The sequence below is a fragment of the Anolis carolinensis genome, chromosome 2 (assembly GCF_035594765.1).
Source record: "Anolis carolinensis isolate JA03-04 chromosome 2, rAnoCar3.1.pri, whole genome shotgun sequence".
Taxonomy (NCBI): Eukaryota; Metazoa; Chordata; class Lepidosauria; order Squamata; family Dactyloidae; genus Anolis; species Anolis carolinensis.
This window is the reverse complement of record NC_085842.1, coordinates 246,870,713-246,886,153: the sequence shown is the minus strand read 5'-3', so window position 1 is coordinate 246,886,153 and position 15,441 is coordinate 246,870,713. Positions and strand designations below refer to the sequence as shown.

At 41.3% G+C, this 15,441-nt stretch overlaps 1 protein-coding gene across 2 annotated transcripts in view; it reads right to left on the bottom strand.

Moving 5' to 3' along the window:
* The window catches only part of pcsk5 (proprotein convertase subtilisin/kexin type 5), a 352,794-nt gene that overhangs the window by 335,911 nt on the left and 1,442 nt on the right, over positions 1-15,441 (bottom strand). The gene's annotated exons all lie outside the window — the stretch shown is intronic.

Here is a 15,441-nt window from a genome sequence, read left to right as displayed (position 1 = left end):
GATACTTCACTTCGGCAGAAAAAATGGAATGCAAAGATACAGAATGGGGGACAATGCCTGGCTCAACAGCAGTATGTGTGAAAAAGACCTTAAAGTCCTCGTGGACAACAAGTTTAACATGAACCTACAATGTGATGTGGCTGCTAAAAAAGCCAATGGGATTCTGGCCTGCATAAATAGGGGTATAGCATCTAGATCCAGGGAAGTCATGCTATCCCTCTATTCTGCCTTGGTCAGACCACACCTGGAATACTGTGTCCGATTCTGGGCACCGCAATTGAAGGAAGATGTTGACAAGCTGGAAAGCGTCCAGAGGAGGGCAACTAAAATGATCAAGGGTCTGAAGAACAAGCCCTATGAGGAGCAGCTTAAAGAACTGGGCATGTTTAGCCTGCAGAAGAGAAGGCTGAGAGGAGACATGATAGCCATGTACAAATGCGTGAAGCGAAGTCATAGGGAGGAGGGAGCAAGGGAGCTGTATTAACTCTTGTTTTATTGTCTTACTGTGTTTTATTATTTTTTGTATATTGTTCAATGTATTTATGCTGTTGTTTTTGTAAATTGTGCTAGTTGGGCCTTGCCCCATGTGAGCCGCCCCGGGTCCCCGTGGGGAGATGGTGGTGGGGTATAAATAATGTTTTATTTTATTGTTGTTGTTGTTGTTGTTGTTGTTGTTGTTGTTGTTGTTTTCTGCTGCCCTACAGACTAGGATGCGGAACAACAGCTTCAAGCTACAGGAAAGGAGATTCCACCTGAACATCAGGAAGAACTTCCTCACTGTGCGAGCTGTTCGGCAGTGGAACTCTCTCCCCCAGGCTGTGGTGGAGGCTCCTTCTTTGGGGGCTTTTAAGCAGAGGCTGGATGGCCATCTGTTGGGGGTGCTTTGAATGTGATTTCCTGCTTCTTGGCAGGGGGTTGGACTGGATGGCTCATGAGGTCTCTTCCAACTCTACTGTTCTATGATTCTATGATCAATCTGCTCTGTCTAAACTCAGCATATTTATGAGCCAAAATAGCTTCTTCAAGAATGCAATCAGTCAACTTGTTATGATATCTAGCATCAAGTTTACTGAATGGTCACTAATTTTCAAGATCAAAATCAAAATCCCTTTTTAAAAATAGGAACGATTGCAGCAGTATTCCAAACTTCAGGGTCTATTTTGTTGAATCAATGAAAGAAAATACAGCTTCCAGTGGAGGAATCTCCAGTCAATATTAGATTTCAAAGGTTCTGGCAGTACAAAGTTTATACCTAAAGCTTTATTACATTGCAGACGGGAAAAATTATTATTGGCCACTGTTACATTCAGGTACATTTTCTGCAACATTCAGTGTATGATTGACTTGAATACATTCATGAATTTGGTAGCTGATTAAGCTGTCAAAATATCATCATTCATCAAGTAATTATCAATATTCTCAAAAGATTGCAGGTTGTAGTGGAATCAGCTTTCAGTATCCACTTAATTCCCTTACCGCTAACTACACTGACATTATCATAATTGTTGTTATTATTATTATTATTATTAATAATAATAATAATAATAATAATAATAATTTTTAAATTACATTGCATATGAAGGTGGATATAATGCATAATGGCATGCTAGTATCAAAATTAAGGATAAATAGCCTTTCTCTGTACTAGAGCCAACCGTAAAGTGAATAATGTACTTATATGCAGGCCACTAAATTGCTAAGTCATCAATGATAATTCCTCCATATTTGATGAAATCAGTATACTCCCCAGATGGATCTCAATAATTATACTGTTTAGTATTAAGAAATCACTTTGCTTATTTAGCCAAGTGAATATCTCCATAATTGCATTTACAATCTTTACAGCAGGCATGAGCAAACTTCAGCCCTCCAGATGTTTTGAACTTTAACTCCCAGAAATCACAACCAGATTACCGGTTGTTAGGAATTGTGGGAATTGAAGTCCCAAACACTTGGAAGGCTGAAGTTTATCCATGCCTGCTTTGGAGAATCAAGAAAAATCACAATCAAAATTCAGTTTCAAGATACGCTGGAAGTAAGTGAATAATGGAGTATCATCTGTTCCTAAGCATACATTAAAATCTCCTACAATAATGTCTTTTACCATAGGATATACGGATTCTAAAGAGACTATGTAATCCTCTAGTTTTTACCAAATGTCATTCAGAGAAGGTTATTAGAGAGTGGGATTGTTTATAACAAGTTGGTATGTAAGCATTATGGGAGCCCCTGATGGGTTAAACCGCTGAGCTGCTGAACTTGCTGACTGAAAGATCAGTGGTTCGAATCCAGAGGGTGGAGTGAGCTCCCACTGTAAGCCCCAGCTTCTGACAACCTAGCAGTTCGAAAACATGCAAATGTGGGTAGATCAATAGGCACCACTCCGATGGGAAGATAATGGCACTCCATGCAGTCATGCCAGCCACATGACCTTGGAGGTATCTATGGACAACCGGCTCTTGAGCTTAGAAATGGAGATGAGCACCAACCCCCAGAGTCAGACACGACTAGACTTAATGTCAGGGGAAACCCTTTACCTATGTAACAAATCTATCATGGTCATCTTTAAATTAGTTGAAATAAATCATGCTAGACCTTTCCAATATCTTCCCCAGCCTTAACAGAAGGCAAAGTTTTCAAACAATGGCAATTAAATATCATTGTATCATGTTGCTTGTAAAAGAATAGCATCGGGACATTTTAGGACACTCAAAAGCTGTGTGCTGTACTATTTGGATCACCAACCTGCAATGTTACATGACATTTTTTCAATTCTAGACTATTAAATGCCTTGTATATAACAACTCTGACTTGCTTAGCAGTCCTGCATTGGCTTAAAAAACACTGCCATTGTTTATTGCAAAGGCAGCCTTTTTAGGGTATCCATATTGTTTTTGTTTGCAGTAGGTAAGCTTTAACTAAGAGTTTGATATCTCATTTGGTGATTTGAAGCAACACTACCTACAAAGCATCTTGCCTAATAAAAAACCAATGGTGGTTGGCCTTGCAAATGTGTATTTATAAACTTGAATGTTCCTACTTTTTTATTACACAATCAGGTGAAATGACTGTAACTTATGGAGGAGAGTTGACAAGATAGAATGGTCAGTCTATATTTCACTGAGCATACTGTTGTATGTTGCTCAGTTTAAATTGTAATTTAGCTTATTTATTTGTAATTTTGTATTATTTAACATCAGGAAGATTGGGAAAGGTAAATATCAATTCAACTTCAACTAGTTATAGTCAATCCTGGGAGTTTGAAGTAGTATTCAGGGAGTTATCTTACTCAGATCTGACACCAACTTAACAGAAATGAGAATATTCATAGGGATCCTGGGTCCCTCCATTAAATACAAATTGTTCATCAAACTGGATTAGAATTTTAGATTCTTTAGTTCTTCCAGAGAAGATAGCAAATATGAGTAAAGTATTGTCTAATGCAGTGGTTCTCAAACTGTGCTCCACGAAGCCCTGTAACCCACCCCCACTCCATTCTCCTTGGCTGACACAACCTATGGGGCTTTCTTTATTTTAAATATTGTATTGCTCTTTCTTTCTTTTTACACTACGAACAGGATCTGTGCAGTGTCCATAGAAATTTGTTCATGTTTTTTTCCCATTAGTTCACCCAAATATTCTCCATCCATCTGCTACTGGCCCAGCCCATCTGTCAAATTTTAAAATGCAATGAGGCCCATGTCCAAAAGTTTCTTGGGGCTCCACAAGAAACTTTTCCTTCAAAAAGGTCTCTGCAACTTTAAAAGTTTGAGAGCCCCAGGTCTAATGCATCCTGCCTTATGGATAAAAGCAAAGATTTTTGTATCTCCAAAATATCAACAAGGAATCACTCAACATCAACTCGGCTTTCTTTTTCATAATTAGAGCCAGGATTCTTTATATATGAACAGTTGAAAGAATTCATGGGAAGTAATCATTATTAGAAAATCTCTTAGCTGACTAAGTGTGTACGTCCTGAAAGAGAACTTCCTCTATAAGTGAAAAAAAGAATTACAACATGGTGAAGTCTTAACACTAAATTATGCAGTTGTTCAGATGTTCTCACTTCAGTTTGTGTAGAAGTTTCCCTGTGGCCCCCTGGATTGAATATAATATGACATCCATATCCATAGGACCAATATCTGAAATTTCACTCATCAGCTTCCAAAAAAATATGTTCTTACTGGGCATTTTCTAAATCCTCCAGCACAATTCTATGGTATACTTCTGCCAGAAGCCATTTATTTCCCAGGGGCAAACATAGGGCTTCTCTGCACCAGCCACATAATGCAGCTAGCTTCAAACTGCAGCAGCTATACAATGTACACTGTCAAAGTGTGCTGCAGGAGGTGTTAAGAAGGATAAAGTGCATCAAAGTTGGGGGAAAGGCAACAATAAGCCCCCAAATGAATTGAAGCATGGGCACATGTAAACCACATCACATGATGAAATCAGCTCTGCAGAATGTAAAGCACATTGTAGACACTTAACAAGCTAATGTACTGACAAACAGGGAGCTGACAAAAACCGCCCAAGGGCAGTAATTGAATACTTCCAGTGCTAACTGTCACTTTCTTCTTGATTTTTCCACCTCATGTGCCTCTAGAGCTGATGTGCACATCTTACCCAGAAATGCGGGGAAATGCACTCTCCTTCAGCTATCAAACCTCAAATACTGTGTAGTTCTGGAAATGGTGGGAGGCCACCTTCCACTGTTACTGTAATCTCCATCCTGCTCGGAACCAGTTCCAGAAATGGCAATATAATCATCTGCACAGCAACACTGGTTTCTGCCCAACCAGTTCTGAATCAACCTAAGGCGTCAGTGTAAAATAATGAACCCACCGCCAGGGCAAAGTGGTTCTTAAAGCCACTCTTGCTGAAAATTGTGGATGACCTCTCTCACTGCCTCTACCGTAACCCTTTTTTACCCTTTCCCATGGCACACAGTTAACAGAGGAATTGATCAGCAACTGAACAAGAGGTTTGGAGAAAATTCACCATGATTTACAAGAGTTGTACTTGACCTACATCCAGAGAGCACTATTAACCCAACCGATGATGGACTGGGACCAAACTTGGCACAGAGAAGCCCCATGACCAACTGAACATTCTGCAGGGGTTTAGGGGAATGGACCTTGGTTTTAGAAATTGTAGTTCATCAGCATACAGAAAGCACTGAACCCAGTTGACATTAGATCTGGACCAAACTTGGCACATAGACCCAACATGGCCAACTATGTATACAGGCTTGGTTTGGGGGTGACTGACCTCAGATCTGGGAGTTGTATATCACCTTTATCCAGAGAGCCCTGAATCCAGCCAATGACAGATCTGGACCAAACTTAGCACACACACCCAACATGGCCAACTGAGACTTCTGGCAGGGCTTGGGAGTGATTGCCCTGGGAATCTGGGAGTTGTAGTTCACCCTTATCCAGACAGCACTGAACCCAGCCAACAAGGGATCTGGACCAAACTTCAGTAATATTTCATAACGTTCCAAAACAAATAATGCCTTCTTCTAATAACCCGGGCACTGCTAGGTCCCCAAGCTAGCTTTAAATAAACAAACAAAAATTAAACTGATTTCAAAGCCATCTTTTATTCCAAAATGGCCCCAAATGCATCAAAACTGCCTTTAAATATAGTGGTTTAGGAACTGCCCTATCTCTCTCCCCCCCCCCCCCCCCCCCCGCCCCAAATGCTTAAAATCTTCCTGATCTTCCCCCGCTTAAAAGTACCAAAAAGTACAAACATTGTGACCAGAAATGATGTTGCATAACTTCTAGTATATCTGGAACACAGTGTTTCTGTGTTCCTTTGGGAATATAATTTGCACGCTACTTTGTCCTCTGGCCCATCATTCCAACTGTTGCTACTGGTGCTGATGTCCACATTTTATTGCAATTTACCTTCTATTCTTTATCAAAAAGGTTACTATGCCATTGTTAACATCACCTTAAAATATGTAGCATGTTAAAATCTTCCTGACATGCTACATATTTGCAAATACATATATTGGATGGAATTGTTTTGCTTTTAAAAAAAATAAAGACAGACTACCATTACATCTGCCCAAATGCATACCTTGATGGTATTAATGAAAATTAGGTTTTGTTTCTAAGAATAAAAAATTAACATATATATATATATATATATATACACACACACACACACACACAATGATGAAATTAAATTTAAATAAAATTAAGTTTAAATGATATTAATACCATTCCTGAAAGAAAACTCCTGGAAGATGACCATGTAGCTAATGTTTCAATTTATGACAAACACTTGTTGTGTTGCTCTCACAGAATTGAAACAACAAAAACAAAACTGTTTCAGAGCTCTCTTTTACTGGACTCCCTTTGTTTGTGTAGGGCTATACAAACTTTCAAGTTAAACAGTAACTTTAATTTGGCAGAACTGGAAGTAACTATGTATAAGGGAAAAATAGTCACAAATGTGTTTTCCCCTTCAAATGTAATACTGGTAGAAGTATGCATTGGTCTTAAAAGAAATACATTCAAAGAGCCTTCACATTCCAGTCACAGCATGTGGTATCTTTATTAAGATGACTCAATATTAATTGTACACCTAAAATTAACATCCTATTTCTAGTACAAACTCCCACAGAAAAGTGAACACGACCACCTTGTTATCTATAGAGAAGAATTCCTACCAGAATGCCTAAATAATTCTTATGTTATCCTAAAAGCAAATCAGTTTAAGTATATCTCTGGGAATATCTGCTATTCCATAGAGAACAAAGGGCAAAAAGCGAACAGATAGTATGGGTTCTTACATCATGACAAAAGTGTATAATCCTCCATATAGTGGTCAACATACCATATAGGTATGAAATAAACAATGTCATTTAGGATTCCAAGACAGTACTACCACACTGATCAACTTTGTTCACTGTGTTCCTAAGGCTTACTGTGGCGCAATGAGTTAAACTCTTGTGCTGGCAGGATTGCTGACTTGAAGGTTGGATTGCTGACCTGAAGGTTGCCAGTTCGAATCCAACCCAGGGAGAGCATGAATGAGCTCCCTCTGTCAGCTCCAATTCCCCATGCAGGGACATAAAGGAAGCCTCCCACATGGATGGTAAAAGCATCAAAAACATCCGGGCATCCCCTGGGCAATGTCCTTGCAGAGAGCCAATTCTCTCACACCAGAAGCTATTTGCAGTTTCACAAATCGCTCCTTTCACAAAAAATATAAATGTCTAACGAAAAGTTATGATTCAAATGCTTACATGCTCCTGCATTAACTGGTCCTACAAAAGATGTGAGCTTATTTATTTCTGACCATTTCAGAAAATGCAAGCACAGGACTAATTTTTGTAAAATAAGAGACATGTTACAGTAAAAGCTTTCAACAGTTATCAATGTTCACAGAAAGTATTCTCCAGAAGCTTCTCAAATATATGACCATGAACTGAACTTTGTTTTCCACATCTGATATTACAATAATATGGGTCTTTGAAAACTGAATAAGTGTACAGTATTCCAGTATTAATGTTTACTTTTAGTCAGTACTATTGTGACGGCGCGAGTGGCGCCATCTATATGTCAAACTATAAGTTTCAAGATCTGAATTGTTGTATCATGCCTGATTTTGCCCTTACCCTGTAAATGTAGTTGGATTGGTTATTTATATCTGTCAATCAATGTTGTTTGTACCTGTTACATTGCTCACTCAGCAAAACTGTTTGGCTCCACCTCTTCCTGGAGTAGGACTGTGTTTCCTCCCTTTTATTCCACCAGCAAGATCTATATCGGATGGACGTGAGAGAGAGACTTGGCACTAAAAGCCCTTCAAAAGTTACCTCTCAGCACCAATTCTGAGGTTCTTACCCTTGGGACTCACACTTCATGTTCAGGGCCAACCTGAACAACGTTGAGGAGTCTCAAGCGCCTTCACATCAGTCCTTTGGCAACAGAGGAAGACTCTTGTCTTCAGATATAGGTCATTGGACTGAGGCTGAGTTTGCTCCGGCATTCACAGCCAGAGAAAGAGGGATCTGGACAAGCTTCATGGACTTAAACAACCAAAGACTGTAATGTATATTTTCTTTTACCCCCTTTGTGAAGAATAAACCCAGTTTTTGAGTTAACTACAGTGTTTTGGTCCTTGGGAGGTCCAGTTTCCCTAAAGGAGGGCAAGAAGCAATCCCCTGGGGAAAGATGCCACGTCCATGCCTCTTTCACTAAGAGTACAGCCCCAGGCGCGACGGCACAACTATTCTTGCAGATATGCTAATCCTTTTTCCTGCTGCCTCTTGCATTCCACATCTTCAATCCTAAGCAGCATTTTATTAATATCACAGGTGTATAGTGTTATTATATGCTGGCAATTTTAGGCCCCTTCCGCACAGCTGTACAAAATCCCACATTATCCACTTTGAACTGGATTATATGGCAGTGTGGACTCAGATAGCCCAGTTCAAAGCAGATATTGTGGATTATCTGCCTTGATATTCTGGGTTATATGGCTGTGTGAAAGGGCCCTTACATTTTCACTCCCTTTCTCAAATAACCTTTAATAATATACAGACTGTATGGCCCTGGCTTAAATAATACAAAATGCTAAAATGGATCCATCAGGACAACTTTATATTTTTGTGTATCTTTGATATCATATACAGGCAGTCCCCAGGTTATGAACAAGACAGGTTCTATAGGTTTATTCTTAAGTTGAATTTGCATATAAGCTGGAACGGGTGCATTTTTCAAGTGTAACACACATTAAAATCTTCCTATCAAATTATAGTGATTCAGCCATGAAAAAAGAAGAACAAGCAACATGACTCAATGCACAGATACAGAAAAAAAAGTTTAAAATGTAAGTGACAAGGCACATAGATGACAATTCTAGTTAAGGTGAGTTTACATGTGTTTACATTTCAGTGTTGACATGTTTGTGTTCACTGTTCTTTTAGTGAACCTTAGTAGATTCACTAAAAGCCCGCCTTCAGTTGTAAATCAATCCCACTTGACTGTGCTTTACAATGAATACAACCTCAGTGGAAGAAATCAACTTTTGTGATGTAAATAGCGCTGTTGTTTTTTTTTATAATAGCCATGTACTAACACCCTATTTCCACAGAAGATGAAGGGTGCTCTCCAGATTAACAGCTATTATGTGCTGGTTTTGAAACGCACATTGTAACGGTACAGTATGTGTGAACTGATTTTATGACACAAACCACAGCTGAGCAAGTGTTGCTGCCCTTTGATCTGAGAGCCCTGGGGAAGGAGAAGGGAGGGCTCCTTACAATAGGTCAACTGTATTCTGGGAGTTTATAGAGCATCAGATCAGGTTTGTATTGTAAAGGTTAAAGCTGCTCCATTTAATTGGTATAATACAGTATGCGATCCAAAACCAAACATTATATTGCACTGGTAATAAAGAATAAATGGAAAAATCCTGTTATATGCTACTTCAACATGTCACTTCTTATGCATTGAGCAACATGCTTCTCACTTAAGAGTATTAAGTGTTGTGAAGTATGTGATTTGCTCTCACAGAGACTGTATCACAAGTGGGAATCCTATTATTTTCTTCCCTCTTCTTGAGTAGAAGGGCAAAGTAGCAGCAGATTTTTTAGTAAGTGTGACTGGGATCTAGCAGGTGTTTCTGTAAAGGTAAAGGTAAAGGCTTTCCCCTTACATTAAGTCCAGTCATGTCCGACTCTGGGGGTTGGTACTCATCCCCATTTCTAAGCCAAAGAGCCAGAGTTGTCCATAGATGCCTCCAAGGTCGTGTGGCCAGCATGACTGCACGGAGCGCCGTTACCTTCCTGCTGAAGCAATACCAATTGATCTACTCACATTTGCATATTTTCGAACTGCTAGGTTGGTAGAAGCTGGGGCTAACAGTGGGAGCTCACCCCTCTCCCCAGATTCGAACCGCCAACCTTTTGGTCAGTAAGTTCAGCACTGCACCACCAAGGGTTAGTATGCATTTATTTTAATCCATTTCAATGTTTTTATTCAATCAATTTACATACCACCTTCTTCCAGGCATAGAAACCCAAAACAACTTGCAATAATTGAAAACAAATTTAAGCTTTGATTTTTTTTTTCTGTGTCAGGAGTGACTTGAGAAACTGCAAGTCACTTCTGGTGTGAGAGAATTGGCCATCTGCAAGGACGTTGCCCAGGGGATGCCCGGATGTTTTAATGTTTTTACAATTCTTGTGGGAGGCTTCTCTCATGTCCCCGGATGGAGCTGGAGCTGGACCTGATAGAGGGAGCTCATCCGAGCTCTCCCTGGGTTGGATTCAAACCAGCAACCTTCAGGTCAGCAACCCAATCATCAGGTCACTAGTCCTGCCAGCATAAGGGTTTAACTCACTGCTCCACTGCAGTGAATCCCTCATATCTAAGAAACTTAATGCCATCCAGGAATACAGAATGTAAATGCCATAGAGGTGCCACTGAATTAAGTTTAAGAAGTTTTCTGAAGCACCTTGGAAGTTATATCTGCGGAGTGCAGACTCAAAATTTTCCCCCCTGCAGAGCAGTATTTCCCCCTTCATCATCTCTCACATCATGGTTTTGGGACATTTTGTTTCTTTTAACAGGACCTGCTATTTAATCCCACTTCTGATAACAGCAAATCAACACTAACACAGTATGATCCTAATATCCATAGGACTGGTATCTGCAATCTCACTTGCCCACATTTGACAAAATATGTCATCTCTAGCTATTTTGAAATCCCCTAATGCAACTCTTTAGTTTTTTTTGTGGGCCAGAAGTCCTTCATTTAAATAATTCAGCTATTATCCACTATTTCATCTTTTTTCCAGCACAATTATTATGCTCCTCGACCTTTTGCACTGGTCACTCTTCCCGATTCCTGATTGATTGATATTACTCAGGACTCCTCCCTACCGTACCTAATGTGACCTTAAATGATTCTAATGCACTTTATCTATTTATGAATTTGTTACCCATAATGTGCACCGTACACTTTGCTTATCCACTATTGCAACCTCATTGTTTTTAACCTGATGTTTTAATTCTGCGTTGTGTTTTTTAACTTATTGTGTATATTTTTTATTGGTTTTTGTTTTTGTCCTGATGTTTTATATTTTATCATTGTTTGTATTTTGATTTTGCTGTAAGCCGCCCCGAGTCCCCTTTGGGGGAGATGGAGGCGGGATACAAATAAACTTCTTTTTCTTATTATTATTATTATTATTATTATTATTATTATTTCATGTATTTTCATGAAGTCCAGATGCAGGAGTCAAACCGTACATGCCACCCAGCAATTACAATGAGCCTATGGAGGAGGGGACGCAGTAATTATCGTCAAAGATGGCTTTAAAATGGGATTAGACAGATCCATGAAGAAAGAAGCTACTTGTTGCTACTAGTCATGGTGGCTAGGGATTCATTCTAGCATCAGAAGGAATATGTCTCTGAACGTTCAGGGGAAGGTGCTGTTGTGCTCACACTCTACACTTGGGTTTACTGTAGCTGACCACTGTGACAACAGAAACAGTGGCCTGATTCTTGGGAGCGCTGCAAAGCCTTCCTTTTACTAGGTGAGTGCACCTGTGGAAGGGAAGAGTTGACCTCCTATATGGGAAATTAGTTTGAGATCAGAGGAGTAGAGTATCCAAAACATGAAGGAGGGGGCAGTGGCAGATTCTCCTTCCATTCACCAGAATGGTAGTGGCAGTGAAATAACAGTGAGAATCTGGGGGATAAAGATGATCCTGCATCTTCCTTGTGTCTGCCATAGCTGGCTGAAGACCAGGCAAAACCCAAAATCAAAGCCTTAGCCCTTGCATGGGGAGGAACACACACCATCTGCCTGTTGTGGAAAAAATCATTTCCATTTGTGAAGTTGAAAGTTCACTGCGTAAAGAGCCAGGGAGAGTTCAGGACATGGGGAAGGGCCAGACTGCAGTCCCACAGCCTGCTATTAACACTCTCCTCCTTCCCTAAATCCTGCTTGCTCATATAAACACAGAGAGAGAGAGATCCACACTAGTCTTGCCACAATCTTAGAAGCAGACTGCATGAGCTGGGAGAGAATCAGAGCAAAGATCAGGGTAGCTGCATCACATTCCTGCTTTCTGACTCAAGCAAGGGAGCCCCGGCTCTAGCCGGAAGGGAGGCGGAGGAAAGACACCAAGGACAGCCGGGAATCCCACCTGGTTGGATGGGATCATCCTCTGCCCTGCCTTTGGGGGCAGCTGTAGTGTACAATGGATGCAGTTTGGCTCAATGATATGAGATCCCAGTTGGGATCTGGCACCAACACTCTTGAGCAGAGGCTAATGACCTTGCAAAGCTGCCATGGCTCATCATGGTCTCAAACTGCATCCATTCTACAGTGTAGAATAGCCTATTGGCTATTAGGAATTATGGGAGTTGTAGTCCAAAACACCTGGAGGGACAAAGTTGCCCATGCCTGGTGTAGATGCATTTTTTGGGCTGGGATGTAAACACACTCATCTTGACAAACAAAGAAACACCACATCAGGGATCACCCACAAACACACACCATCTCCCCAAAGTCTCCCCACTCAGCTCCCTTTCTGGATTTATACTGTAAATGTTCCAGCCGTCAAAACTGGGGTCCCATTAACGCAAACACACAAATCCACTACAAGCAGTAGTAAAACAATCAAAGAGATAAACATTTTTTGCAACTTATATACAACAACAATGAAAATGTATACAAAGAGAATAAGACTGTTATATACACAGTGATTGATTATAGCCAAGAGAGTTCCATTAACGCCTCTTTGGGAAGCAGGCTTAGGAAAAAGGTGCGGGAGACAGTTTTTGGAGTGTGAGAGAAAAATGGGAGGGGGTCAAGAGGGCTGGCTGAGTTCAAACAGAGGCCAGCTCTGCTCCATTTGATTTCCTGGTCGGGTCAGTCCTGACATACGTGAAGAGGAGTGTTCCTAAGGATGTGGGAGCACTGGGATGAAGACCCAGGAATCCCACTGAGATGCTCCAAGGAGAGGAGACCCCTCCCTCGCTCTTCAGTTCACGCCAGTCAGGAGCCATGAGAGGACTGAGCCAAGATGTCTTTGTGTGTGTTTTGCAAAGGATGGAGGATTCAAACTGGACAGGGAGAAGCCCACCCATTGCCTGGAGCAGCTGGTCTCACTCTTTCCTCTTGCCCAGCAGGCAAGAAGTTTGGCTTTCCCTCAGAGTACTCCCCCCTCCCGCCTCTCCCATTCACAGGGTCGCCATAAGTCAAAGGTGAATCAAAGAGGTTCCACTTAAACATGAAGAAGATCTTCCTGATGGTGAGGACTGTTTGGCAATGGAATATGCTGCCTCTGAGTGTGGTGGAGGTTTTTAAGCAGAGGCTGAATGGCCATATGTTGGGAGTGCTTTGATTATTAGGTGTCCCTGCGTGGCAGAATGGAGTTGGACTGAGTGGTCCTGGTGGTCTCTTCCAACTTTAAGATTCTAAGTCTATGGTGACACTGTTAAGCGGAGGAGGTGCAAAGTTCTCTGAGAGAAAGCCCTTTCCAAACTTCTTGTGGTGAGGAGGTAAAAGGAGAGGAGGAGGAGGAGGAGGAGGAGGAAAGGCTAGTTCACAACCAAGTCTCCACATTTAACCCAACCCCCCCCCCCCCCCCTTTCCTTTTATTCTAGTAATTGATATCTCCTGAAATTCATCTTCATTCTTGCTGGGATTTCCCTCCAGCTTCAGCTCACTCCCACCTCAGCTTCTCCTCCCAGTACAGATCCCTTCCCTGCTGTGTTTTCTTTTTTTAAAAAAATCATTATTTATTTTTAATTTTTAATTTTTCTATTTATTGATACATCAATTCAATTAACTTTTGCCATTCAAGTCTTATCTCGATATACATGATTCCAAAAGCCACTCCACTTTATATGACGCTGTATACATTCCTTAGATGTGTATCTCCCATTACCCATGTCCTTCCCCCCCCCATTTCCCCCTCTGTGTTTTCTATCTTCCCCTCATTTGCCCCCAATGTCCAAATCCCAGGAGTGAAGAAACACATGAAACAGTAAACTCACCTCAATTCCGCCACCCAAAAAAACCCAGCTATGGCTCCCCTCAAAATACAACTGAGCCCCTCTTTCTATCCCAGCCCCTCTTTCCCCTCAAACCTAGTCTCCTATCTTTCTTCAATCTCCTCATTCTGCTTGCTCCCAAGTCCCAACTCCTAGAACTCAAGATCCACAAAAGATGGGAAACTTCGCCTTATTCTCCACCCCAACCCCCCCCCCCTCCAAAGAAACAAAATACCCAGCCACGGCTTCCCCCAAACACACAGGTCCCAGCCTCTCTTTCCAGATTCCACCTAAATATTAGGAAAAACTGGGTTGCTGTGAGTTTTCCAAGCTATATGGCCATGTTCCAGAAGCATTCGCTCATGACATTTCACCCACATCTATGGCAGGCATCCTCAGAGGTTGTGAGGTATATTGGAAACTAGGCAAGGGAGGTTTATATATCTGTGGAAGGTCTAGGGAGGGAGAAAGGACTCTTGTCTGTTGGAGGCCAGTGTGGATGCTGCAATTAATCACCTTGATAAGCATTGAAAAGCATTGTAGCTTCAAAACCTGGCTGATTCCTGCCTGGGGAAATCCTTTGTTGGGAGGTGTTAGCTGGCCCTGATTGTTTCATGACTGAAATTCCCCTGTTTTCTGAGTGTTGTTCTTTATTCACTGTCCTAATTTTAGAGTTTTTTTTAAAAAAAATACTGGTAGATTTTGTTGCCTATTTCCCCTCCCAGGCAGGAGTCAGCCAGGCCTTGAAGCTGCAAGGCTTTTCAATGCTAATCAAAGGTGATTACTTGCAACATTCACACTTCCAACAGACAAGGAGTTCTTTCTCCCACCCTGGACAGTGCCATAGCCAGAAAAATATTCAGGGGCTGGGTGGGGGAGGAGAGGGGTTGAAACTTTTTTTTAGTGAATCATGAAGAGTAGTTCCATAATGCAAAATAATGTAGAAATCAGGCTCCATCGATAAACTTCAGTGGATACGCATGGGAATTTGGTTAATCAGTTAAAATTCATGAGTAAACCAGGGTTTTTTTTAAAACCTGAAAATTTTCGGGGGGGGGGGACACCTGAAATTTGGGGGGTTAAACCCCTACCACCACCACCACCACCACCACCACCACCACCACCCCCCCCCCCCGCCCCAGAGAGCTACAGCCCTGACCCTGGACCTTCCACAGATATATAAAGCTCCCTTGCTTTAGTTTAGGTGTAGATGTGGGTGAAACGTCAGGAGGGAAAAGTTCTGGAACATGGCTATACAGCCCGGAAAACTCACAGCAACCTAGTAATTCTGGCCATGAAAGCCTTCGACAACACTTGGATCCATGAAAGCCTTTGACAACACATTAGGGACCTCATCATACTAGAGCTTGGATCTACTTTAAATCCACTATAAATCCAATTT